This window comes from Aphelocoma coerulescens, chromosome 5 (assembly GCF_041296385.1).
Source record: "Aphelocoma coerulescens isolate FSJ_1873_10779 chromosome 5, UR_Acoe_1.0, whole genome shotgun sequence".
Taxonomy (NCBI): Eukaryota; Metazoa; Chordata; class Aves; order Passeriformes; family Corvidae; genus Aphelocoma; species Aphelocoma coerulescens.
In genome coordinates this window covers 21,791,083-21,817,472 of record NC_091019.1, presented here as the reverse complement: position 1 = coordinate 21,817,472, position 26,390 = coordinate 21,791,083, and the positions used below count along the sequence as shown (strand labels likewise).

Sequence of the window (26,390 nt, the reverse complement as noted above, 5' to 3'; positions counted from 1 at the left end):
GACAGCATGAAACCATTTGTACAGTTCCACTCTTGGACAACACAAGACTGAAACTGCCTTTTCTGCAGCCCCACATTGAACAGAGACCAGCACATGGAGCTCCCTAAGGAAAGGGACTCCTCTTCAAAACACTGCACTATGCTGCTATACCTTCTGTGACCCCTCTTCAGACAGTTTACCTGATCTCAACTGATCTGTGGCTGCAGACCTTAAAAAGCTCCAGATCAGCTAAGTCTGCACTGTCCAACTGAAAATCACTTACACCCTTCATTACATGTGCTTTCATATGCATGTCCACAAGAGCAGTTTGCTTTAGGTTAATCTAATTTTCTATTAAATTAACCAGAATAAGACAAAAACATAAAAATACAGGAAGACCTGTTGCTGAAAGCCTGTGACCCTGTCATAAACAAGCCGTGAATCATGAAAACTCACTTGAAAATGTCTACACCCTCAATAAACTTGTGTTTATTGAGACAGGTCTGACAAAATGCATGCACCGAGTGGTCCTGAAAGCCTGCTCCAAGCTCTGGAGCTTCCCCCTTGTTGCCTCTGCTGCACCCTTCCCTGCAGAGGGGAATTCAGGAGGACAGGTACCCATCACAAAGGGCAACAACAAGAAAAGACAGCAAGGCTGTGTTTTCACACAATATTCACCACAGCCAGGTAGCCAAAAGAGTGAGAGACCAAGATGGAGATATAAATACATCACAGAGCTGTTTCTTACCTGCTGACACAAGTGGGCAATGGAGTTCCTGTGCACCAAGATGGACTTGGGACAGCTGAGTTTAGTTCTCTCTTGCCTTTTTTTCTTTTGACTTTTGGCTTCAGCTCTCCATCTGCCCAGTAACTACACAGCCCTCCCCAGCTGTCTGATCCAGCTGGAAAACTGCTCTGCTTCCCACCAGGGAACAGATGCTCCTGCTGCAGCTGCACAGCAAGACAGGGTAAAAACAACCTTCCTGGGTTTAAAACTGGGCAAAGTTACAGGTTTCCTTGGTGCTGGCTGTACAGCCAGCAAATACCAGGACTAGTATCATCTCCCCTAACAAAAGCCACTCAACTCGCGGACGAGCGACAGGAAGCGAACAATGTGAACATTTTACAGCAGACACTTGATAACTGTTTAAACAGCACCTGGCACAGCAGAGGCCTGAATGTCTGTGGCCAGGGGATTTTAATGAATTAAGGGATTTTAATGCAATGAAGTGGAAAGCTTATTTGAGCTCTGTTTGTTTAACCAGAGCTCCAACGAATGACCATTTGCAAAACAAACCCAAACTCACCCCAAGCTCTGTCTGACCACTTTGCTGTAATCTACAGAACTCCCTGAGTCCCTTATAAGAGGGTGAGTGATGAAGCCTCTAGTGGCATGGCCAGGGAGTTTCTGGGGAGACCCAGACCCCAGTTGCTTCCAGGGCAGGAAAATAGCTGCTACCATTCTGCAGTCTAAGAGGGGGGAAAACAAGCTGGGAAGAAAATGCTAGGAATTTTATAGGACATTTAAAAAACAAATCCACAACAACATTATACATCTAACCTAGAAAGGAAAGAGATTAAGTAAAGACCTAAGTATATCTTCCCAGGAACACAATGCTCTCAGGAGCCAAAAACTGCACATAAAAGCAGGCAAGCATCTGCAGCCAAGCAGGGTGTAGCTCCAAGGCTTCCTGTGGGAGAAGTGTCAGGGAGCAGGGTTTGCATCTTCCTAGGAAATCTCCCATAAGCACCTGCACTGGGCCAGCAGACAAGCCAGCTGCACCAAAAAGGTGCTGACGCCTCAGAAAGTCTTTGTATAGTTAAACTTCAGGACAATGGCACTGCTGGAACTGGGAACCTGCATGGTAAAAGCAGCTGAGGAGCTGGGATCAAACTGGTAGTAGGAGGGTAGGTGAAACAAGAGTAACCAGAAAGCCATCTGAAAGCCAAAGAGGCTGAGCAGCCCTCATGGAAGAGGATTCTAAATTGAACATCCCATAATTAAGAGAGTGAGAACAGCATGAGAGTATTTCCTTCCTAGAGTGCTGTTAACACAGCTAGGCATGGATTAATGCCCCATTATTTGCACACCAGGACATCCCTTTTACATTTATTAAAATGATCAGGCAAATTAGTTTCAGAGCCACACGCACACTGAAGCAGTGCGAATGGCCCGAAGCTCCTGCTGACACACATGAATAGCCCAGGAGCCTCCTCAATCCTGCCTTTCCTTTTTCTCACCTCCCAAAAGTCAGCTCCAGACAGTGACACACCAAAGTACCACAATGCAATCCTGGACAGCTCTGGATGTATCTGGTCCTCACAGCCTAAGCCACTGGCAAGCGGTGCTATTTTTCCCCCCTTGTCTTGCCACACATCTCCCACACAACTCAGACAGTGAGGCTTTCTCCAGGAAGGCCAACCTTTGTATCTGCTCTCCTCATCAGCCTGGGGCACGGGGATGAACTCTCAACCTTCAGTTCTTGCCTTATGACCTGAAGGAAAAGTGCTTACTAGAGAATCACAGCGCAGCATGGGGCATGGAGGGGAGCACACAGAGCTCATCATGCCTCATTAATGTGTCACACCAGCAAGCTTGGATTGGAGAAACAGGCACCCACATCTCCACAGGCCAAGACATCACAGGAGAAGAAACAGGTTAAACCCACCTACACCTCTCTGACCTTGCTCATTGCATTTAGTGCCACCACACTGCCCTACAGATGTGGGTTGCCACCTCTACCCCCAGATGCCACTGCTCTACCCCCCAGTCTGAGTTGAGTACAGCACCCCCCTTTCTCCTGCTCTTCCCCTGCCAGGGTGCCAGAGCCACAGCTGGCATCCTCCAAGCCAGTTGTGGGCTCCCAGTCCACCAGCTCCCCCAGTCCTGCCAGCAGGAACCCCCATCCCTCCCACAGGCCAGCTCTTCACTTCTGCCCTCTGCCAGCACTCCCATTTCCAGATCCCCTCCCCAGCAGCCCCAGTGCAGCTGAGCACATCCTCTTGGGCTCAGATTGCTCCACATGCTGATTTATCTGAGCACACACAGGCTGCTGGTTTGACAGAAAACCTTTAGCAAATGTCAGCTGGTGCTGTGGCCAAAGAAAGCAAATCCGTCTTTTCCCTACGCCCAAACACGTTCCCATCCCTCGTTTCATGCCAGCACAAATATTTGTGCTGAGCAATCAGGCAGGAATGAGATGGAACTGGGGGCCAGCACATGCTGGAGCTATTATCACTGAAAGCCAACTTCCAAACTACAACCTTGACTTAAGAATAAACAGCAGAAGGGGAAGTCAGGACTCCCACATATTTCCATTTGTCTTGAGAGCAGACAGACTCAAAGGCCCAGTCAGAGAAGCTTATGTCAAGAAGCAGGGCTCAGAGGGTGAGCAGAGGAAGCAAAGCTGTGCCAACATCCACTGTGTCAAGAGGACACAGCCATGCAACCATTCACAGTCAGGGATGGCAGGGGGAAGCAATCAGCAGTGAGTACCTGCTGGAGAGGAGAAACCCTCTGGGATCAGCACAACACATTCCTTCACAGCACAAATGCATCTGAAGGTATGGACAATGCCAAAGTTTGTTAATGACTGGAGCAAAGCTGTCATCACAATAAGGTATAAGGAGTGCAAAATGAAACTGCAGTTATTTCCTGAGAGAAGCTGCTTTCTAGATGTACGACAGGTACAAGTGTACAAGGGAGTTGGCACCAGGTGACGCCACCTGGGGAGAAGCTGTCAACTTGGCTCTCACCTGCTGAGGACATTTTGGGACAGAGGGGTTGGAGAAAATCAGTGGCAGTTTAACCCTGCTTGCCTTTAGGCCCTTGAAAGCAGGGACTGCCATGAATTTCCTTGCAGGACCTGGCAAGGCATTAGTCCTCGAGAAAACAAAGCAACTCTCAAACATGCTGGAGAATGCTCCCCACCGTCAGAGACTGTCACCTCTCCAGCTGCACAGGGGACAGCACAGCCCCTTCACACCATTCTGCCACCAGAAGCCCCAGGGCTGCACATGCAAACTCACCTGCCTCGTGGTCACCAGCCAGCTGCGCCAAGCCCAAGGCAGTCTTCCCCCTTGCCTCAGGTGATAAAAGGCCAAAGTCCCAGCGGGGAGGTGCCATGCCAGCCGCCTGCACCATTGGCTGCCCACGCTCTCGGGACAGGCTCAGTGGCACAGCGCCCACTCAGCTGGCAAGGCACCGGGATACTGAGCCTCAGCACACAGGGAACTCCTCCCTAACAGCCCCTGCAAGGACCCTCAGCTCCAGCAATCCCTTCCCATCCTCCACAACTGACCTCTGTCTCGTGCAGCTTCCCTCAGGTTGGTCGGGATGGGTGTCCCCCCTCCACCCCCTCCTATCACCGTGAGAACAGTCAGGCTGGCACCCTTGCAAAACTGCAGGCAAACTTTGCCCCCATATCCAGCCTCCACTCTCCCTGCACACTGGGGAGCCTTAACTTCATGCTGAGAGACCTTGTGATGAGAGAATGCCTCAAAGAACAGGCAAGTTCCCTGCCTGAGGGCATGTTGTAGAGATGTTTGGCTTTGCAACTGCAGGTGACGGCAGTATAGATTTACCAGGATACCTACAGAGGGGAAAAAGAGGAACAAAACCCCCGATCAGCAATAAAAGACTCCTGAGCTCGCATTCCAGCTCCATCACTGACTTGCCCTTCACCTTCAGAAGGATTTCAAACCACAGTTGGCAGCCTGAGGAACACCCTGTGCCTATGACAACATTCCATTTTAAGAAAAAAACAAGCCTTGAACAAAAACAGTCCAACATCTTAGCAGACTCTCCACATCCAAACCAGTGCAGTCACCCGCAATGTTGCAACAGGAGTTAGAACAGGGCCATGTTGGAAGTGCCACAGGGGAGAATCCCACAAGCCCCTGGGACTGTAGCAATATCCTATATTCTGATACTGCATGCACGCTGTTCCAACTACCCTCTCCACCAGAATTTACTTGAGACTACAGGAGATCCACACAGCAGCAGTCGAGATTTGCCTGCTGCCCTCACCTCCTTGCAAAGCAAAGGAGTTCCCAAAGACATCAGGCAGACCCTTCACTGCTCCTGGAAACTACCCCTCTGACTGCCCGGTCTCAGCCACACCAGGAAAAGGCAGCATAGCTGCCGACTCCAAAGCAAGGATCAAAGTGAGTGGAGCAGCAGGTATCACTGGAAAGCAAAGGGACAAAGCAGCAGGGAAGCAGGTGGGGAACTTCCTGCCTCCAGGCAGTAGGAGAAGGAGTAGGAGGAACACACTCAGTTTTCCCACACCCTCCCCTTTGGGTTCTCCACCCAGCTGGAAGCATAGGCTGCCCCCCTCCACTCCCAGTACAGCATCATGCAACTTCTCCTGCTTTGCTGAGAAATCTTCGACGGTAAGTAAAGACAAGAAGACAACAAGCACCTGCTGTTACCTCTGTGAGAGCTAAGGGTTGGAACAACGCCCCCAAAAGGCACTGTGAGCAGCAAGAGAAGTGCCTTCCTGACCTGGAGAACTTCTCCAGGCAAAAAAACCAGCAATTTACTTAGATTAGAGCAGAAGTCATTTGCCCTATTGCTTAACAAAAGGAGTCCCATGGAGGCCTCTTCTTGCATCAGCATGACCTCTGACATTGAGATGCCAAACCATCTGCCAAGACAGAAAGACTTGGGGAACAGGCCTGTGCTGGTCTGGAACAAACACCAGATATACCATTTGACTTGGCATGTCTTGGGAAACTGCCCTGGATCAAGAGATGGAAAGCTAGTGCTCACCTTGAAGGTGGGCATGGGTATCAGTACTGCAGCACGCCAAAAGGCCCCAGTGCCTACCTGGAATCTGTCATTTTAGGGGCTGCTCTGACCTTCAGTCAAGGAAAGTCCCTGTCCTGGAGGTTTTGCAACTGAGCTGCAAGATGGGATGAGTAAGGACAGCGCTTAGAAGTGACTCACCCAGGGCTCACAGGGGAAGTCTCAATATCAAAGACGTTGGAGATGCCAAGCTGAAGGAACTGGAGGGAAGGTTTCAGCAGGACAAATGAGCTTGGAGTCATCTTACTGAGAACACATAGAGTTCTGTTCCACTGGAGGACAACACATTAAAACACTCTCTTAAGGCAGTATCCTCCCTCACAGCAGAGAGACAACAGGTCTAACAGTGCTCACAGCACCCCTGGCAAGACTGAGGGGAGCAAAGGAAACCCATGGGAGATGTTGGCACTCTTCCCATCTCAACCTACCTCCTCTCAAAGTTCTCAAAATGGCAAATGGGTCAAGTCTCAAAAGACCTGGCTCTTCTGCTCTGCACAAATGCCACATCAGGCATGCTGCTCTGCTGCCCTGTCACTCCTCTGAACACTTACAACACAAGTAACAAGCCTCTAAATTTAGGACAACTACTCATGCTCAAAGCAAACTGTTTTGGAGTAGGTGCCAGAGGGCCAAAAACCCTTTCCATGCATCTCATCATAAAATCTTCAGTGATGTGGTCATTTGAGGCCAGGGTATGGCCATAGCAAAAATTCAGGCCCAGCATCTGCTTGAAAATAGTGGTGGATTGCAATCTTTGGTCTGTAGAAACCTGAAAGTGTCTCCACCAATTCAAAAGGATCTGTAAGAAGTAGCTACAGAACAGGTAATCCATATGCAAACACAATGAACTATACATATGTAGCAACTTCTACATAAAATGGTAATTTAAATTATGATTATAATGGGCTAGGTCATTTTGCAGCTTCAGAGCCAACAGCAGAGGCACAAGCTAACTGACAGACATGCACATGATCATGGTGTACAAGCAAGTGCACCTTGGACATTACTGGACAAACATAAGTGGGTGCTTGTTACCAGTAATACCCCTTTCCAAGTGCCACCTGAGAAATCATGTAGTCACATGCTGAACTGATGTGATTCTAAATATTTTTAAATCAACCTTCCTCTGGATCTGTTCTCTATATCAGTTTTTAAGAAATTACAGCTTCAGAGACATGCAGCATTAGCTGGAGAGAGAAGACAGCTTTGCTGAGCTTTTGGGAGTCTGGCAGATGGGAGACAGAGCAAGGAGAACAAGAACTTTTATACAGCATTTCTCTTCAATAATCTGTGGTGGTCAACAAAAAGGCAGAGTCAGCTGACAGACAGACCAACCCTTTGATCTGGAAGGACATACCATGGAGAAACTAAATGGTGCAAATCCCTCTCTTGGGTGCTCTGCCAAGAGGCCAACAGGGTAGAAAAGAGTTCCCCCCTCCCAGTTTAAAATAATCACCATGTACAATGCAGTAATTAAAAACAACCAACCAAGAAGCCCAAGGGAAAGTTAAGGGTCAGATTCTAACTCCCTCAGTAGGAATGAGATAGAGCACTGAGTTGAGGTCCTGGGGCCTGAAAGGGACCATTCATTCCCCACCAGCAATGAAACCAGGGCTCTTGGCTCTCAACTTTCTCCACTGAAAGGAAGGGATGCCAGTGACCCTGCTGGGAGGAATAAGCACCTTTTCAGGCCAAATTGCAGCAGTACCTCACCAGAGCAACACTCTACCAACCACAGAGCTGTTCCTGTTGGATGCCCTAAAGTGTATAGTCCTGGGGTGGTGCCGGTTCACTGGGGCCAAACCGGAGGCCGCAGAGGGGAACGATGGACAGCTCAGGTCACTGCTGTGCCCTCTGTGGACTCCCGGCAGCCCTGCCCTGGGACTAGCATGGAGACTGGCTTGGTGAACTGCTCTGCCAGCTCCATCAGCACCCTTGCCACTGACTACTTCCTCCTGGACTGCAGGGGATCTTTTCTGCTCTCTCACCAGCTCAGGGGGCCAGCTGCCCTGAGGATATTCAGTTTTACCGTTAAAGACTGAGACAAAGAAGGCATTAAGCACCTCAGTCTTTTCCTCAGCCTTTGCTGCTGTTCCCTCTGCATCCAAAAAAAGATGGGGATTCTCTTTGGCCTTCTTTCTGTTGTTAATGTATTTACAAAAACACTTTTTATTACCTTTCATAGCACTGATCAGATTGAGCTCTAGCTGAGCTTTTGCTTTTCTAATTTTCTCTCTACATGACCTAACAACATCCTTGTACTCTTCCTTAGTCACCTACCCCTTCTTCCAAAAGTCATAAATTCTTTTTTTCCCCCTGGATTCCTGCAAAAGCTCCCTGTTCTACTAGGCCAGTCTTCTTTCCCACTGGCTCATCTTTTGGCACATAGGGACATCCTGGATCTTTAAGATTTCCTTGTTAAAGTATGTTCAGACTTTCTGAACCCCTTCATTGACCTCCTTCCTTACTTCATCAAGAATTGAAAACTGTAATTTCATGGCCACTGTGCCCCAGACTGCCTCCAACCACCACATCCCCCACCAGCCCTTCTCTGTTTGTAAACAGCAGGTCTGAGGGGCAGCACACCGGTAGGCTCTCTGACCAGCTGTGTCAGAAGTTATCTTCCACACAGCCCGGGAATCTCCTAGACTGCCTTCTCTCTGCTGTGTCAAGCTTCCAGCAGACATCCAGCAAGTCTTCCACAAGAAAAAGGGCTAGCAATCATGAAACAGCCGCTCACAGAATAATTCATCTGTCTCTTCATCCTGGTTGGGTGGTCTGAACAGACTCCCACCAGGATGTCTGCCTTGTTAGCCTTCCCCGTGATTCTCACCCACAGGCACTCAACCTTATCATCACTACTGTTGAGCTCTTGAAGGGGAAACACTCCCTAATAGACAGAGTCCCTGCCTCTCCTTCCTTGACTGTCCCTTCTGAAGAGTCATCCCACCGTGTTTCCATGATGGTGCCTACGTCACAGCTTTCCTGCTGCCACGCTCCCTCCCAGCTTCTTGTGCACTCACTGGCAGAGCGTGGGAAACCGAAAAGTCCTTGACTTAGAGTGAGCAGTACTTAGCAGCAACTAAAATATCAGCATGTTATCAACATTGTTCTCATACTAAATTCAAAACACAGCACTCTACCAGCTTCTAGGAAGATTAACTCTATCCCAGACAAAGCCACAACACTGACTAAAAAAAGCTGTCCTGGAAAATGCCTCCTGTCTTGGTGTGTACCAAGCATTCCACAGCTCTGAGCCAGCATGAGCCAAGCAGTGTCCCTTCCTGCTCCTGAAACAAAGAAAAAAAGAGGGGGGAGGGAAATCACCATCTCTGGCCAGCATCTGAGTTACCCCAGCAGGTATTTATCTTCCCTCAGACTTTCCTTGGTTTTTGCTCCCCCCGACAATGCACCTGTTAGGAACTGCACATGGGCACCCCTGCAGATCCTCACCCATTGCATCTCTTCACCCCACTAACCACTCACAGAGCCTTCATTTAAACATTCAGCTCTCCTGAGAACAGGCTCTAAGAAAGTAGAAATAAATGTATCTGTTTCAACATGCTGCAGCAAGACTTGAGCGCATCCCCTGTCACTCCATGGAGATCTCAGACTTGTTTTCCTTCTGTGCCTCCCAGGAGGTCGGGGTTCTGAGCAGAAATGCAAGCCAGAAGAACTTGCCATCTCTGCTGGAGCCTGGGGACTTGCTCCCCTGCCAGATGCAGCAAGAGGGCACATTATTACAAGTACAAACACACTTCAGTCCAGTTTCATAGGGTTTCCTTGTTCCTTTGACTGTAACAACTTCATCTTCTCAGTGATGCTCCTGCACAGGCTCATGATGGCCAAGAACAGTCCAGGCCTTGCAAGCCCAAGCTCACTTGGCAGAAACAGCAAACGGGTAAAATAAAAAGAGGGAGTAGGAGCAGGCAGGGCATCTGCATCTCATCCCAACTCTTACTTGTAGAAAACCTGACCAAAACAGTGCAAGCACATCAACAGCTTTCCAGTACCATTCCTCCTGCTCCTACTCCCAGCTTATGCTCACCACAAAGAGCACAACCTGTGATTATTGAAGAAGGGGGAAGAAGACAAGAAATGCAGGAAGTCTTCTGTGCATGTATAGTGGTCTTGGCCGAAAAAAGCCCCCAAAATTCTTAACTCACTAGTTTTAGAATCAGTGCAGGACTTTACTATCTCACATGCAGGACTACTGGATACAGAGACACATGCCACCATCCTGGATTCACAGACTGCATCATTCCAGTTTGGTGGAGTCCAAGCCATAACCTGCAGCTTCTGTGAAAAAAAGAAGCAAAAAAACCAACAAAAAACAAACCAACCCTGAAAAACACCTGGTAACAAACATCCTGGCAGCATTCCATGGCACCTAGCTAAGGGATGTACATGGCAAGACCCAGAAGAGTAAAAGGAACCAAGGACCACAGTGCTGCAGCAAATGAAAGTTACTTGCAACTATTTTTGTCCTTTTACAAGAACCTTGCTCTTTTGCAGTCTTCAATACAAGCAGCACCAGAATACACTAGCCACTTCCCCTGCCTCAGAATCACCAAGGGGAAATAGAGTAGACCATGAGGCAAAATTACTATCAGTACCTAGTACATAACCTGATTGGAGCAGAGTTCAAGCGTGGGTTGCTAAAGTTTATTTCTGTAAATTTCTGGCTCCCAGTCTGTGTCATATTTCGCTGATTCATTCTACGGATTTTTTTCTACCAACAGTGTAGAGCATAGGAAATATCCAGGGCTGGTTGTTTAGTAAACCTGCACTGAAAGTTCCCTTCCATCTACTGTGCCTGCTGCTAATTCCCTTCACAGCTCTGCTCACTAATAAAAGTACAACACAATAAAAGAGAACCGCACGCATATACACCTCATTTCCACCATACTGGCTGGTCCTGAGTCACCACCAGTGATTAACTGTTGCCATGCACTGAGGAGGACACAGTTATTAAATTAATAGGGGCTGCTTAACCTGGCTACAAATATACACGAGTTCTTTGTGCCTTAGTGAGCTAATAAGGCATGTGCTAATTACATTAATTCAAACAAGCCCAGCATGCCCTGAGGGCAAAGTGAGAGAAGGGTGCAGCAAACCCAGGCTCTTTCATAATAGCTGTGAGAGAGCGGAAAGTACTTGCCTTGACAGAGCTTTTGGAGAAGCACAGAAGCACTATGGCTGGAACCCTGCAGCTCCCTCTGCCCAGCTGCTGCCTGGTTAATGTGCAAAATCCCTGCTCATTCACTCAGCCCTTGGTGCAATGATAGACACAGACTGGATTCTCTCTCCGAAGGGCAAGCCAGCTTGTCTCTTCCTATCTCTGCGACTCAGAGTACACCACAAGCCTTGGGATGACACTGTGCTGCTTTGGGACCGTGAGCCTGGGACCCTGCTGGCAGCCCCCTTCCCACAGTACCACATGGCACCAGCAGCCTCAAGCCCCGGAGCAGCATCCAGGGCTGCAAGTCGCCCATCATCGAGCCATGTCATGCTCATACAGTCCCATCTCCTCCACATCCCCGAAGCCAGCCAGGACAGCTCAGCCAGCATGCAGAGCCTGCAGTGTGACCTTAACAAAGTTAGGCAGTCCCAACACACTCCCTAAACCTACCTGGCAATGGAAGCAGGCAGTAGGGACAGTTGCACCTCCTGTGTCAAAATGGGAACAGAGCCTTCAGAAACAGAACAGGCTGCAGCAGGGAGAAGCAAAAGGACAGCAGGAAAGAGACACACAATCCCAGCAAGGTTCAGATATGCTCCGAGAGGAGCCACCCATCTCTCCAGCCCAAGGGTAAGCAGATCCCTAACCTCTGTCACTTCTGAGAGGAAGGCTCAGCATCAGCTGTGTTCACACTGAGGTGTCTGCTGGTCACTGTCACCACTTCCCAGCATGCAAAGGAAGGAGAGGAAGAGGAGAGGAAGTTGGTCATATTTCTTGGCACCTCCAAGGACACATGCTCACCAAGCACTTTCTGAAGGATATGCTTTTCCTGTGAGCACTAGCGGACTGTGCTGGAACAAAGCAAAGGCGCTGCGTTTTTGGTTTTTTTCCCCTCTCTTTCCACTTCTTCCTATACTGCATGCAGTATCCTATACATCTGGCAGTACATAGGGCCATCCCTACCAGATATGAAAAGCCACCACCTTTCTCTGGCTGCTACACTATGTGAATTTTAAGTGTTATAAAGGCATGATGCTGTCTCTCCACATCAAAGAGAGAATCTACAACCAGGCACCAGGTGAGACCCAGTGCTGCGGAAGGAGAGCGCAACACAACTTGTCCTGCACAAAGAGGCACTGGTACAGGCTCCATGCAGTCTTGACAGTGTGTTGGCGGAGAAGGTGCAAAGATTTTCATGAAGGGAACAGTACAGGGATTTTTAGCCCCCGGAAAGTGCCACATGATTTGCTTTCCAGCAGAGACTGTGGTTACTCAACCATTTGTCCAGCACAATTTCAGGCTCCTGCTCTTCCTTTCCCCAGCAACTTGAAGAACTCATTTTGGATCAGGCCTATTCCCAGGTCATGTGTAGCTGTGAACACACAAACACTTGTGTTGACACAAGCAGAGAGAGGCACGAGTGGAAGCAAGGCTGCTCCTCTTGGCAGCGGCCTGCAGCAGCCTGCTGAGTGCACTGATAAAGTAAACCAATACACAACAATAAAATAGAACAAGAATCCCTCCAGGGAAGCCTGGGAGATAAGAGCTTCTGGGCCCTAAACAAAATTATTTAAAAGGCTTAGTAACCCAGAGCCCCGTGGGTCTGTATGTCAACTGACAGCTGTCACTCAAGAGTCCCAAAGAAGGACTGTTGAGCCTGGCTGGAACTGCAAAGCATCCCACAAACCCTGCATCCTGTCCCTGTAGCAAAGCCACAGTGCATTGAAAGCATCAGCCACTGACATGGGAACCAACGCTAAAATATCGCAGGTTAATGAAACAGGACCCCAGGGCGTGAAAGGACAGATCCTTCCTGTGTCACTCTTTGGAGTCAGGAGCTAGGCTCCACCTAGGGCAAGGTGACAGAGAAGCATCAAGCAGGAGCCACCATGTAAGCATGCCAACACTGGTGTACAGGCTGCAAGCTCAGCTGCCCACTAGAGCCAAGGCTGTATTTCAGGTGCCTTTTGTACAAGAGACCAGACATGGAGAATTGACAGGATAACAAAAGAACATTTCCCAGCATTCCAAACACTTAGCAACAGCAGGCAGAGACCTCTCTGAAGATGAAAGCTTATCTCATTACTTCTCAGTGCCAAAGGCAGCATTTCACTAATGCTCCCAGTGCACTACAAAAATGCCACTTAAATGTCATGTTAATCAATATTCCTTGCCTCTCAGCCACAGGACAGGGCTGCTGCCAGTCCCTTTGCTGGGGGGGTATGTGAACACAACTGCTCCCCTCCTGCATTGCCAACAGCACTTCTTGCCTCCCACCTCAGCTGTTTCGCTTACACCAAAACTGTTCAGATCAGAGCAAAATGGTTCCTTGCTAAACACGCATCAGCAGCCCTGCATGGGTCATGCTGCTCCTAAAGAGGTTAGCAGCTCGTCCATGGAAACTCATACATAATCTGTGACAAGCAGAGGAATCGTCAAGGGGTCTGCAACCACCACCTGATGGCTCAGGAGTCTGTGGCATAATCCATTCACCAGCTCCCTGCTCACCCAGAGTGCTGTGAATCTGCAGGCTGCAAGGCAGGCAAGGTATTCCCGGCAGGAAGACAATGTATTTTGGAGGCTACAGGCAAATGAAAACACATCCAGTCCTGCTCACCTGAACAGAGTGCTGGGAGATGAGTAACACAAGAAAGGAAAAAGAGGAAAAAGTCAAGTGTATCAAACTTGGAAAGTCATTCCCTGAGCATCAGATGTCTCATCTGGCTACTCCACATGCGCAGTGCACTGCTGCTAGCTGACAGATGTATCCACAAGAATTTACCTGACACATCCTCAGGGAAGCAATTCATCTTGCACTGCTTAAGAATTAGACCTGTTTTCAGAAAGTTTCCAAACAAAAATCACTCCTGAAGGGAACCTCACAACTCTGCCCTAATTACCAACACTGTCTCACAAAGAGTGCGTGGCAGCAGCAGTAGGCAGCAGTAGACACAAGGAATTGTCATGCCAGTGAGCAGTGTAACAGGCACATTGCCTGGGAAGGCTAGCAACAGTTTGGCAATGCAGAAACTAGACACACTGTTCTGCTCCAGAGGTCCTTGGACAAGGACTTCTGCACTCCAATCCATAATCCCACTGGAGTCAGCTGTGACTACTGACATGGGAACCTGCCTGCCCCAGAGCAGAGCCCACTCCAGAGGTGAGGCAGCATTCTGGGGGAAACACATTCTCCTTCCCCTGTAAGAGCAGTAACCTCGTCAGGAAGAGGGGAGGCTGGCCACAGCAGCCAGCTCTGCTAGAGTTCATCAGGGTCCCCAACCATGACATGTAAACCCTTTCCCATCCCACACCTTTCCAGGCTGCCAGCAAGTTTGCCACCTCACTTGTATGCCTAGGTGTGTCCAAAAAGCACATGCCCTTTACCACAACTGATCCATTTGTTTCCAGTTCCACACCACCTCAATTTGCACTGACACAGGTCCCAGTGACTGCACCAGCGGAGGGACAACCCAGTGTCAGATGACCCTACGGCCTTCCTACAATCTCACCCGTGTGCCAAGCAGTATCTCACAAGCTGCACAGCAGCTCTGCAGCCTCTCTCCCACAAGCTGACCCTGTGTGTCTGCAAACCGCCCATGGCTCCCCTCCACCAGACCAGCCTGACGAGCGGGCACAGCTGAACCTTACCACAGGGAAAAGGGGAGCTTGCTCCACACAGGGACCTGGCAGAGCCACAGAGCCTGAGTCAGCGGTGTGCAGATGCCTCCTGAGCGCAGGGGGGCTGTGGGAGCAGCCTGCTCAGCCTCCCCAGAGCATCCTGGCAGGGAACACACTGCATGGCGCATGCAGGCACGCACCCACACACAGCTCAGCAGCAACCTGGCATTTATTCCCCCCTTCCCAAAGCCAAATTCAGACCATCTGTTGAAGTATTTCTGCAAATCATCCCTCTCTCAGGAAGGGCCAGGGGCTGAGTTCAGTTGTTTATATAGCGTCTGGCATTTCTGTAGTGCTTATCACTTCAGTATCCAAGCTATTTCCTTCAAGCTCTCCATTAGTTTTGAAGAACCAGAGTGAGGCACCAGTGAATCTACATCATAAGTTCCTGTAAAAAATAAAAAAGGGCATCAAAAAGATGACAGCTGCTCAGGTCATGCACACATTTAGCTACTAACAAAGCAAGTGGAACAGCTCACGTGAAGCGGGTCAGGCCAACACAATGAGTTTTATGTCCTTTAAAAATACTACTACACTTAGAAAATAGCCTTCATAAACAACAAGTGCTCCTGTTGTCTTACAGAGAAGAGCTCAGCTTGCCCAGGGCATGGAAAAGGAAGCTAGTACTGCTATCCTTGAGAAAGCCAACACAAACTGGAAAAGGGAAATGAAACACCTAGAAGAGGAGACCATTTACTACATCAGATCATACCTTCTGCAACAGCTGCCACTGCTGTTGTGTATAAGAGGCAAACCCCTGGAAGTGCTGCTGTTGCCATTTCATTGTAAGGGACAGGATCAGAGACAGACATCTTACTGCTTACCACAGGTCAGGCTCTAAATCTGTAGCAAAGGAGAAAGCACTACCCAAATTCACAGTAAGCCCCTGACACAACCTGTCCCTAAAACACAATTCCTTCTTTCTTATAAATCCCTAACTATCACAGAGCAAAGAGAGCAGCACTGAACAGGGCACCAAAGATGCTCCCGATCTGCATGTGGCCTTGAAGAAGGTGTTTCCATCCCATCACACCCATCAGGCAACAGGGAACTGCCCTTTTCTCTGTCAAAGCGGGCAGGCAACACACCCATTGAGGGCAGTAAGGTGTCAAGACACCACAGTGACAAGGACAGAGACTCAGGAGCAGCAGAAATGAAGATGGGTTGGCCCAGACTAAGCACACCACAGACTACAGTTTCATTGCAGGCACTTATCCACACAAAGCCAGCACTCATCCTGGCTCAGAGCTCTCACACCACAAAGCACAGCCCCTTGCCAAAGCAAAAAGGCTTCAATGAAAGCTGCAGTTGAATTCAGAAATGAAGGATCATGGCTACTGGCCTTCTTTCTGGCTTGATCCAAACCAACTGCTCATTTGCACAGCATCTCTCTCCTACTAAAATCATCTGCTGAAAGTCCCCTATCTTTGTGTTCTAATTAAAAAAGAAAAGCACATACCTCACTTCCCAAACACCTCCTCCAGGCCAGTTACTCACTCAGTGCAGAAGCATCGCTGTCCTATATAAGAGGGGAAGATTTCCTTCTCCTTCTCCTTCCCTCCCCTCATAGCTGGGACAGCCTTTAAATTGAGAGTATGAGCCCCAGTCATAGAGTCAAAACTCCAGGTGAGGCAGGCACAGTCTTTGATGTGACTTAGTCATCGCCAGCTCCTTGAATTCATGCTATTTGGGGAAACTTAGTTGGGTCAAAACCAACCTCTCTCCTCCTGGCTTCTGGATAAATGCCTCAGACAGGAAAGAAAAAAAATCCAGACAGCCCTCCTTATATGCCATACACCAGCATCAGTGCCAAAGAAAGGAACGGGGCACAGGAAGGTTTGACAAGACACAGTCACCCACCCACAACAGGACTACTAAAATGAGAACAAGTACCAATTACAAAAATGTTTAACAAAATAAAATAAAACTGCATTCCTGTGAGCAGCCCACCACAGGCTGTACTAAACTACAATCAACAGAGACCCCATAGATTAAATAAATAGTAACCCATCGTATTCCTTCTGATACAGAACAAGTATTTCTGCCTGGGTGCCTCTCCCTCCCCCAAGCATATAATCTCCACATAGACAACTCACCTAAGGCAGAAAATGTTCAAAGCTTTTATATTTGCAGATGTGTGAGATGAAACTGCCAGACAGAAATCCAAACCACCCAGAGCGACAAGGTCTTTTCATTAGGTTTGTCTGGGATTTTGCCTTGTTTTCTAAAGCTTTTGTACCTCCTGTTACTTTATCTTCACAATAATTTGAACTACCAGGAAATCAATACTGCAAGGTTAAAGCAATATCCAAGTTTGGCATTGGACAGCTCAATCCACCTCCTCCTTCCTGCTATCTCTGTGCTAGAAGGCAAACAGAAGAGGACAGGAAAAAAAGTATTTATCTGCTGTTAGGATTAGCTGGAGCTACACAGCGTTAGCTCCAGCAAGCCGCCACTGTTAGCTGGATACAGCCAAGTGACAGTCCCCAGCCCTCTGGTACAGCCAGAGGACTCAGCCTTGCTGAAGGAGGATGGCTTCATTAAATCATGGTGCCAGAGAAGCTGAAACACACTGCCCTGTTAGACCTCAGACACCTCTCTGGCAGGGAAGAGGCACCTGCACTTACGTCCCTGCTGTCTCACTGTAGACAGACAAGACAACTGGCTCCAGCAAGGCTGGAGTCCATGCAGCCATTTATGAGGAATGCACCATGGAACACAGGCGTGGTGTTCAACATGTTCAAGAGTAACAAATAAAAACAATTCACTGCCTACGACAGGCAGCATCCCTAGCTCATTTGCCATGATAAGTAATCGACAATCCCATCTCTCCCAACTTGTAGTAGTACAGATATTTAGTCACTTCTAAGAGAGCCTGAATATGCAAACATGGGCATTAAAGCAGGCTTTTACATTTCCTGAAAACACAGTCAAGGATTTAGGAGAATGTATCATGGATGTAAAAAGAATAGTTACCAGTCCTCATGTACCTGCAGTAGCAGAAGGCAGAATGCTGTAAACAGGCAGATTCCTCCCCATCCTGCACTGTTGCTGTAGAAGGAGCAGTACAGACATTTATCCTACACAGTACTGCAGATTTTAACAGGAGAGCAGAGGCAGCTGGGAGAAAGACCTGTCCAACTGGAAGCCTAACAGGACATTAACAAACTTGTAAGTGACAGGCTAAACAGGCTGTGGGACCAGACTCTTCCTGTTGCTCAACAGCTCCCATATGATGCTCAAACTCAGCTGGTGCAAACCAAATTTGCTCCAATGTCTGCCAGAGCTGTATCTACTTACTCCAGTGAAGGGTGAAGGTGCTCATCTCTGGTACACCACTGATGGGCCACTGGGACACCAATGACAGGTCACCAGCTGTGTAGGAACTTCATTCTAGGGAAAAACAAAGGGAAAAAAACCCCAAACCCGAAAACAAACCCGCGACAAAACAACAGGGAAAAAAACCACTCTGAAAAAGGAAGGCCAGGAAGAAGGCAGGCTTAGGAAGAAATACCTCTCTGTTCTACAACAGCCTAGAAAAGGGGAAACTGCAGAAACTCCCTTCACAGGACATTACCATTCTATCATAACACACATGAACTGCAGCACTCAGAATCACAAGGAAATTCATTTGTCCCAGCCATTCCAAACCCAGTTTGGTCACACATCATCTCCCCAGCCCAGGCTCTCCTAACAACAGAACAAAAAATATTTTGCATTTTTCCAACCCTTTTCCTTTCCCCTTGGGGCGTAGCTCAAAGCTCTTTTATGTCATTCTGACAGCACAATATGATTTTAGGCAGATAAACCCAGCCCATTAAGAGATACACCCTGTGCAAGACATCTTGCTGGCACTGCAAAGCTGGCAGTGCAAAAGATTTGCAGTTCCCTGCCTGCAAATGAGACCAGGGATCAAGTGACAAAAGCAAGCATCGTGTGGAACAAGGCGGACCTGCTGCTGGTTGGCACCAGGGGACATGAGTCCCTCTGCAGTTATGGTCAGTGCTGCTAAACTTTTCTTCCCACCCCACAAACCTTTCATCCCTTGAACTTCACAAGGACGTCCCACCTTCCAGTAGCTACTGTGAACCTGGCAATTGTCCTCCAGGAGCATTTTGTTTCTGCAGGGGGATGAAAGAGAGTCCATAGGTTTGCTTACATCTGTAAAACAACTAACTGCCAGCCCAGCAGCAAACCCAAAGCCTGACCCTTTGGAGGACCAGAGATGGAGACCATGCATCCTTACACCACACCCAGGTACTCCTTGCTGAGGAAGAAGAAGCAACTCATCAGTCACCCATCTTACAGCCTCCTGGCTGCAGATTATTCAGATAAAACCCAGAGTGTGTTCAGGAAACTTTCCTGTCTGACCACCCAGGAGCCACTCTGTTAGTCACATTCCCCGCATTCCAGACTTTCACTGCTAGGACCAAAGTCCCTTCACAGTAGATGGCTCCAGTGACCCCACAGGTGCCCCTCTTGGCTCGCTGCACACCCCACACTCACACAGTCAGACAGGGTTTCCTTACTGGCTCAGGCCTGGGCTTCCCACAGCAGTCTCAGATGTCTGGGTCCTCTAAAGTAATTTAATCATGGTGCAGTGACACAGAAACAGCTTGACCTGCTGCCTCTGGGGAGGGATCCCCAACAAAAGCATTCCTGGGCTTTTATACTCTTACAGTTTGTGCACCCAGACAGTCTGGGGTCTTCCTGCTGAGTCATCAGCTCCTGCTGTATGCCTGTGCCCTTTGCTGTCCAAAGGGCCAGCACCAGGTCACAGCCCCTTGCCTGGGGCTCCTGACGTTTCCCCCACCCAGGGCACAACCTGTAGTTCACACTGCAGCTGCACATCCAGCTATCAACACTGGGTATATTCCTCAAGAAGTGCCAAAGATATTTAACTATTTTCACAGCACTGCGTGGTCATCACATACCCTGCAACAACAGTGTTCCCTAGATTGGGCTTTAACCCTCAAGGAAAAGCTGTTCTCAGGGGAATCTGCAGAACTGGGCCCCTGGTCAGGGATGTTGGCTCTACACACAGATTTTATTCTAGCTAAACACAGCACAACATCTACTCACCTGGAAACACAGCTGCCCTACTCTGGGAAATTTCTCCCTCCTACTATTTCACAATTCTCAGGATGACAACAATTATGCAAGAACAACCGTATAAGCACATGAAATGCTTACAGCTTCTAAGCAGGACTTTCCCCAAATTTCCCTTACCAGAGCACAGCTCCAAATCCCATGGCTCCCAGGTTTCAAGGCACACCAACTACCAGTCACTGCGCCTCTGTCCCTTCTCTCCATCGCACCTTTGCCCTGCCAGAGACCTACGAGACAAAACATGACGCACATGCGAGCAGGGGGCTGCTTCCACATGGATGGGCTGCTGTCACCTTGGCCAGCCAGGTAGGTATTTCCCCCATCTTGCCCACTAATTTAAATCTTGGCAGGAAAAGGGGAGCAAATGGCCTTGACAGGCTGTCAGTGCTCTCTACCTTTTAGTAACTTAATACAGCACACTACCCCTTCCTAAAACGGCAGCAGGAGGATGTTCAACAGCTCTGGCATCCTAGTAAGACATTAACAAGATTGTTGGGCATCAAACAGGACTGCAGACTTTCCTTCAGAGCAGATCAGGGCTCCAATTTATGACACAGATTTGATCCCTTTTCCAACTCAGCCATCCATCTGTGCCACAGATCACCACCACCCTCAAAACATAGCGCTCCTTACTATGACAGGCACGCGGTGAACAGATGAGCTCAAGGGCACAGCACTGGGAGAAAATCTGCACCTGTATGAACAACTACAAGTAGTAGCACGCAGTTAAAAATCCTACAGGCAAGACATTTAAAGGGGTAAACCCTCATTAAATCCTGGTGTTTATTTTCTGAGGAAGAGGTTAGAGGAACTCCTACTATTAAACCTTGCCTACTCCTTTGTTTATAACAGCCTGCAAAGCAAACCAGAAGTAGAGGACAAGAAGACAACAACCACCCGAGTCCCACATGATACATCGTTATCAGTACCACACTAGTTCAGTTGCCTTTTGCTTGCCTCTGCCAAGAAGCGAGTTCTTGAGAAGCAAAGCCACAGTTACTTGCAGTGATCAAAATCACTGCAGATACCATTCCAACAGCAGCAGCAACACCACAAAGCCAGATCCTAACAGCAGCGAGACTCTCAGAGATTAACATACTATGGTAAAAACATACACTATTTAACTGTAAACATCTAATAGCTTAAAAAAACATCAGGCCAAATAAATATAGCTAGGATCCTGCCCTGACACCTGGCAAGGTGTATAAACTAAAAGCTGAGAAGCCTTTCAGGAAAGAGGCTGGGGCATTGAAAAATCCGATTTCCACAACTTCACCCTCACCCAGCAGGAGCCCAGCAGCTGCAGGGGGTGCAGCGAGACAGAGGATGCTTGGGGTCCAATTCCCAGGGTGACCTTGAGGAAATCCCACAGTCTGTCCACATTTCCATTTTCCCCATCCACTGCATGAAGAGCACAATAACCTTGACCTACCTCAAAGAAGCACGGATCTGGCTTAGGACAGTCTGGAAGGAGCTCAGAGGGGCTTAGATGCAGGACCTGCGCTGCGACCGGGGCGGTCAGGGAATCCTACGAATCGCCCCACAAATCAGAAGCCCCGGAGAAACTCGGAAATTGCTTTCTATATAAAAAGCTGCACCTCCGGGGCACTAAAGGGCTCGGCGGAGCCGCACACGTGTCACCCGCAATTTCCCTAGCGCGGGCAGGGAGAGGAAGGCGCGCCGCGGCTGCAGCCCCGCGCCCGGCAAGGGCAAGCCCCGCACGGCAAGCGGGGGATCAGCCCCGGGCCCCCCCCCGCAGGCAGAGGGACCCCCGCCCGGGGAGGAGAGAAGGGGCTGGGGAGACTTAGAACGCCGAGGGTGAGGAGGGGAAGTGGCGGGCTAGGGGAGCCCGCAGCTCCGGGAAGGGAGGGGGGGGTACATGGGGAGCCCGCGCTCAGCCCCCGGGGCGAGGAGACGGCCCTCCAGGGCCCGGGGGCGCAGGAAGGGCGGCCGGCACACCCCTGAGATGAGGGGCCGGGGTAAGCGGCGGCGGGGCCGGTGCAGCAGGGGCCAGGCCGGGGTAGAAGAGCTGCATCCCGGTGGCTGGAGGAGCGTCGGGACCCCCGGCGACGCCTCCCGAGGGCCGGGGAAGGGCCGTGCCCGCACTTACCGGGGCGGCGGCGGCTCCCGCCGGGGCCGGGGACGGTGCGGCGCGGGGTGCGGAGCTCCTGGCGCGGCGCGGCCCGGCCCGGCTCAGCTCTGCCCCCTCCGGCCGCACTCGGCGCAGGAACCGCCGCCGCCGCCGGTCCCTCCCCGCCGGGGCGGCCGCCGCGTCCCCATGGCAACGCGGCCGGGGCGCCCGGGGATCGCCGCCGCCTCCCCCGGCCGGGCGGGGGTGCCGGGGCTGCCCCGCCGTGCCCACAGCCCGCCCGGCCCGCGGAGCCCACAGCCATCCTGAGAGGCGGCACACGGCAGGACACGGGGCGAGCGACAAGGGGGAGAAATAATAAATCTGTCATCTGCACCCGGGGGAACGGCCTGAAGTTGTGTCAGGGCAGGTTTAGGTTGGGGATTAGAAAAAGATTCTTCACCCGGAGGGTGGCTGGGCACTGGAACAGGCTCCCCAGGGAAGTGGTCACAGCACCAAGCCTGACAGAGTTCAGAAGTGTTTGGACAATGCTCTCGGACACATGGTGCGACTCCTGGGGATGTCCTGTGCAGGGCCAGAAGCTGGATTCGATGATCCTTGTGTGTCCTTTCCAACTCAGGATATTCTGTGATTCTGTCATTCCCTTCAGGATAACAGTCAGGCCAGCTGTGCCTGTTGGGTCACCATGCTGTGCTGCCTGCTACTCCCCAGGAAAGCCACCATACTGCTGGCAGGCTTTGATTTTTGGGGTTAGCAGGCTCCACTGTGCAGCTGGAGCTCTCAGGAGCATTATGGGGCCTAAGTCCTTGCTGGGACAAAACATCCACAGAGACCACTTCAGCAGGCCTTTTAAACTAAGCATGAAGGCAAGGAGGACAGTGGCAGCCAGACAGATCTCTGTGCCTCTTGGGATGACCAAGTTCTTTGTGGTGAGGGTGGTGAGGCTCTGGAACAGGTTGCCCAGAGAAGCTGTGGATGCCCCATCCCCGGCAGTGTTCAAGGCCAGGCTGGATGGGGCTCTGACTAACCTGCTCTAGTGGAAGGTGCCCACTAGAGGAGATTAGAATGAGATGGTCTTTAAGGTCTCTTCCAACCCAAACCATTCTGTGATTCTGTAACATCCACAGGTGTGACACCACCAGGGAGAGAGGGGAAGATCTCCAGGGGAATACATCTCTAAGAGCCTCCCTTGTTGCTCACATACACCAGGCCCTAGGTGAGTGTGGGATTACCAGCTCTGTACCAAGGGCCCATGGAAGCTAGCAGAGCAGGAAAGCACAGTTATCCTGTGCAATGAATCAGAGGTGGCTAGAGAAGAGTGCCTACAAGCATGCTCCCAGGGGCATGTAGGGCTAATGAGGACATTGTATACACAGGAGAAGTGACAATTATATGGAGTCGTGATGAACAGCCCAAAAACATCACAGTTGTTCACACACCTGAAAACAAGAGGAGCTTGTTATCACAGTCAGGGACCTGGAACCCAAGGAGAGGAGAAGATGTAAACTAGAGGCCAGTGAAGCTTCAGAAGCCAATGCTAATGATTTGGATACAGGTGAAAAGGGGATCAGCTTTTCTCGTGTGCTTTTCAACCTGGGCTGAACAAAGCATAAGAAGATACAGCACAGGAGATGGAAAGCTCATTCCAGAAGGGTGGTGCCTGACCCAGGATGGAGACCTGTGTGCTGTGGCCATTTTATTGGATGAGCATCCAGCATAAGAGAAAAACGCAAGTGCGGTGGGTAGGGAGATGTCAGAATAGTCTATCCAACCACACAGCCTTATCTCCACCATGTCCTTGGAAAAACAGGCAGCAAGGCCTGGGTCACAGGCAGGCTGCTGTGGTGGGCACTGCTGCAGGAATCCCCAGTTTGGGGAACAGCAAAATGATGTGGGGGAGTTGTGGTTACCCCTTCTCACTCCCCAGCTGCAAAACTGCTTCCCACCCCTTTCCCTGGTCATGGCCTATCCCTTTGTAAAGGCATTAGTGGGTTTCACTGTGCTGTACCCTCTCAGTCAACAGCTGAACTGAACTCAGCGTGCCTTGAGGTATGGATGTTACTGTTTATCACGGCATAGATGTGATGGCAGAACAATACCATCCCCTGGCAAAGAAGAGGTTAACACTGCCCATCTTTGTGCTGCATCTCAGGAGGACTGCAGTCACACATTTTTATTTTTGGTTCTGCTGCATAAAAACAACTGCTCTTTGTAACCTGCATGGCACAAAGGACCCGTTTCTTCCAGCAGCACTTTAGAGAGGGGATAAAAAAAGGAAGCAGAGGAAGAAAGTTCACATTCAGTGAGTGCCAGGTTGTCAAGGTTTCCTCTGCTTTCAGACATAAATTTTTTCTCCTGACAGACACAAAAGAGATTTAAAACTGTTTGATACAAAATGGAGCTGCAAAAGCAGCACTGTCTGTGTCTGATACAAGGTGAAGAGCATAGCTCAGGACTTCCCGTACGAGGCAACATTGTTGTCATCACAGCATGCACCAGAGCATTATACCAGGTCTGCATTCAGCTTGTCACAAAGCTTGTCCTGTGTGAGTCTCAAAATCCTGCACTGCTTTCAGCCCGCCTCCCAGCGTGGCTGTGGGCTGGTTCAGCCCTTCAAGGACATGGGTCAAGTTCAGTCTGCTGCAAAGAAAGAGGCTTTCATGAGGTCTTGCTTTTCAGTTTCCTTCCCCATTTGTATTGTTTTCTGTTTTAATAAACTGTGGAGTGCCAGTGAAATCCCCAAGTGCCTGATGAGTGTGGGTATTAAACCAATGCTTAAAACAGTAAAATTGGGCAAGCTTGGTCACTGCTCCCTTGGCCTGGTGGCCATTCTGGACACGATTCTCAGAGCACTGGTAGACAATTTATCTGATAAATATCGAAGAGGCAGTAATGTAATTAGCACCAGTCAACATCATTTTCTGGAAAAATCAATCCCAGCCAAGCCTGATCTTTGTTCTCCATTGAGACCACAGGATGTGTTGCCAAAGGTAACAGCACAGAGGTGTTAGGGGACTCACCCAGGGTACAGCCAAACAGAGTGAATAAAATGAACAGAATTACAGCTGGCCATTGACTTGGATGGCAGGAAGCACCCAGAAACCACTGACCCAGCAGGTCTGGTTTCATTTCTCTGCAGATACTTGACAGTACAAAAGCGAGAGAGGATGTGGATGCAGCTGGAGAGTGCAAGAAGGGGACAGCTTAACCCCAAACCCGGTTCTGTTGTCCCCAAGAGCTCAAGCTGCAAGACCACGCTGATGAACCAGTGTACATGGTCTGTCTGTCCTCTCTGGCCATTACTCCTTGAAAAGAGGCTGCAGACACCTTCTTAGTAGCTATTTGGTTCAAATGTGAAACAATTAGCGGGAATAAAGTCCCTGATGCTCAAAGCACACAAGTGTGTGTAAAAAAATATGAAGTAGAATTTTCTTCCTTTTTTAAGTGACTTTTAGAGCAGCTGGGTTGACCCTGGCATGCTAATGAGTAACATGTCAGGAGCTGGCTTAAACAATGGCCCAGCTCCTGCAACACATCCTGCAGGGCTGGCAGCCTCCAGTGAGCGCCAGCATCTCGCAGTGCCCAGCACCCGTGAGTCTCCAGCCTCCGGGCTGCCTGACACCCGGCAGCCCCCCTTCCCCTTCCCTGCCTGTCCACAGCATGTGCCACAGCAGCAGTGCCTCGGCTCCCTTGGCAGCCAGCACAGGCTCCCACGCTCAGCAAAGATGACACAAGGGAAAGCAATCTCATGCCCTCCATGCTTATCTCCTGGATAAAACAGCGAGGCACTTTTGTTTATTGAGTGCTGATGAATGGCGCTGTCTTGGCTGTGAGGTCGGCCTCCAGATCCCACTCTGGGCACAGCTGCTGGCAGGGAGCCTGCAGCTGCAGCCATCTATTGCCCTGGGAGCCTTTCAGCAGGGCTTTCCCCTTACACCAGGGAGAAAACAACCCACAGCATCCCACCATATGCATCTGTCCCCATGCAGAGGTGGCATTGGATTTATGGGGCACTGATCACTCTTTTCCCCTAGGGTATATGGCCCAAGAGTACAGTTGGGTGCCAAAGAATGCAGTTTGCTCCAGGATTTTTCAGTGTTCCTCACCCTCCACAGCTCGTCTCCCCTTTCAGCAGTTGATGAACAACCGTGGGGAATCTGCATTGGCAGTAGCCTGCATGGCTGCTTCTTGGGGGGCAGAAAGGTGAGATGGTTCCGTGCTGCCAGGATGGAGAGTGAAGTGCATGCTGAGGACACTGTCACCCTGCCATGGCTGAAACAGCTGGACCTCAGGGAGAGTCACAGTTCCCAGGCTTGCTGCCTCACCAAGAGCGGCAGCCAGCTCCTTCAGGGCCATGTTATTTTAGGACCCCAAAAATCTGATGGATCTGTTTGTGACTGCCTCTGCCTTCCAGCCATCATTCGTGCCCAGCAGTTGTCACAAAATAGCCTGTTTAAACAGCAGAATTTTCTTTACTCTGCCCAGACTGCAACCCCATCACCTCTTGTAAGGAACTTTTGAGGGGGAGACACCATGTGTTCTTG

The 26,390-nt window shown here is 49.9% G+C and overlaps 1 protein-coding gene across 4 annotated transcripts in view; it reads right to left on the bottom strand.

Annotated features, from left to right (window-relative positions):
• SLC25A22 (solute carrier family 25 member 22) overlaps positions 1-21,968 on the bottom strand; it is a 54,850-nt gene extending 32,882 nt beyond the window's left edge. Inside the window, exons 1-2 of one of the 4 annotated variants that reach the window (XM_069017043.1) lie at positions 21,868-21,959; positions 21,190-21,285 (exon numbers count right to left, since the gene is read on the bottom strand). The gene's annotated coding sequence lies outside the window, so the exon portion shown is untranslated. Of the gene's footprint in view, positions 1-4,008; positions 4,100-17,948; positions 18,766-21,189; positions 21,286-21,867 lie in introns of those variants that run through there. The other 3 variants (XM_069017040.1, XM_069017042.1, XM_069017041.1) reach the window with 3 other exon arrangements.
• Between the last annotated feature and the right edge of the window lie 4,422 nt (positions 21,969-26,390).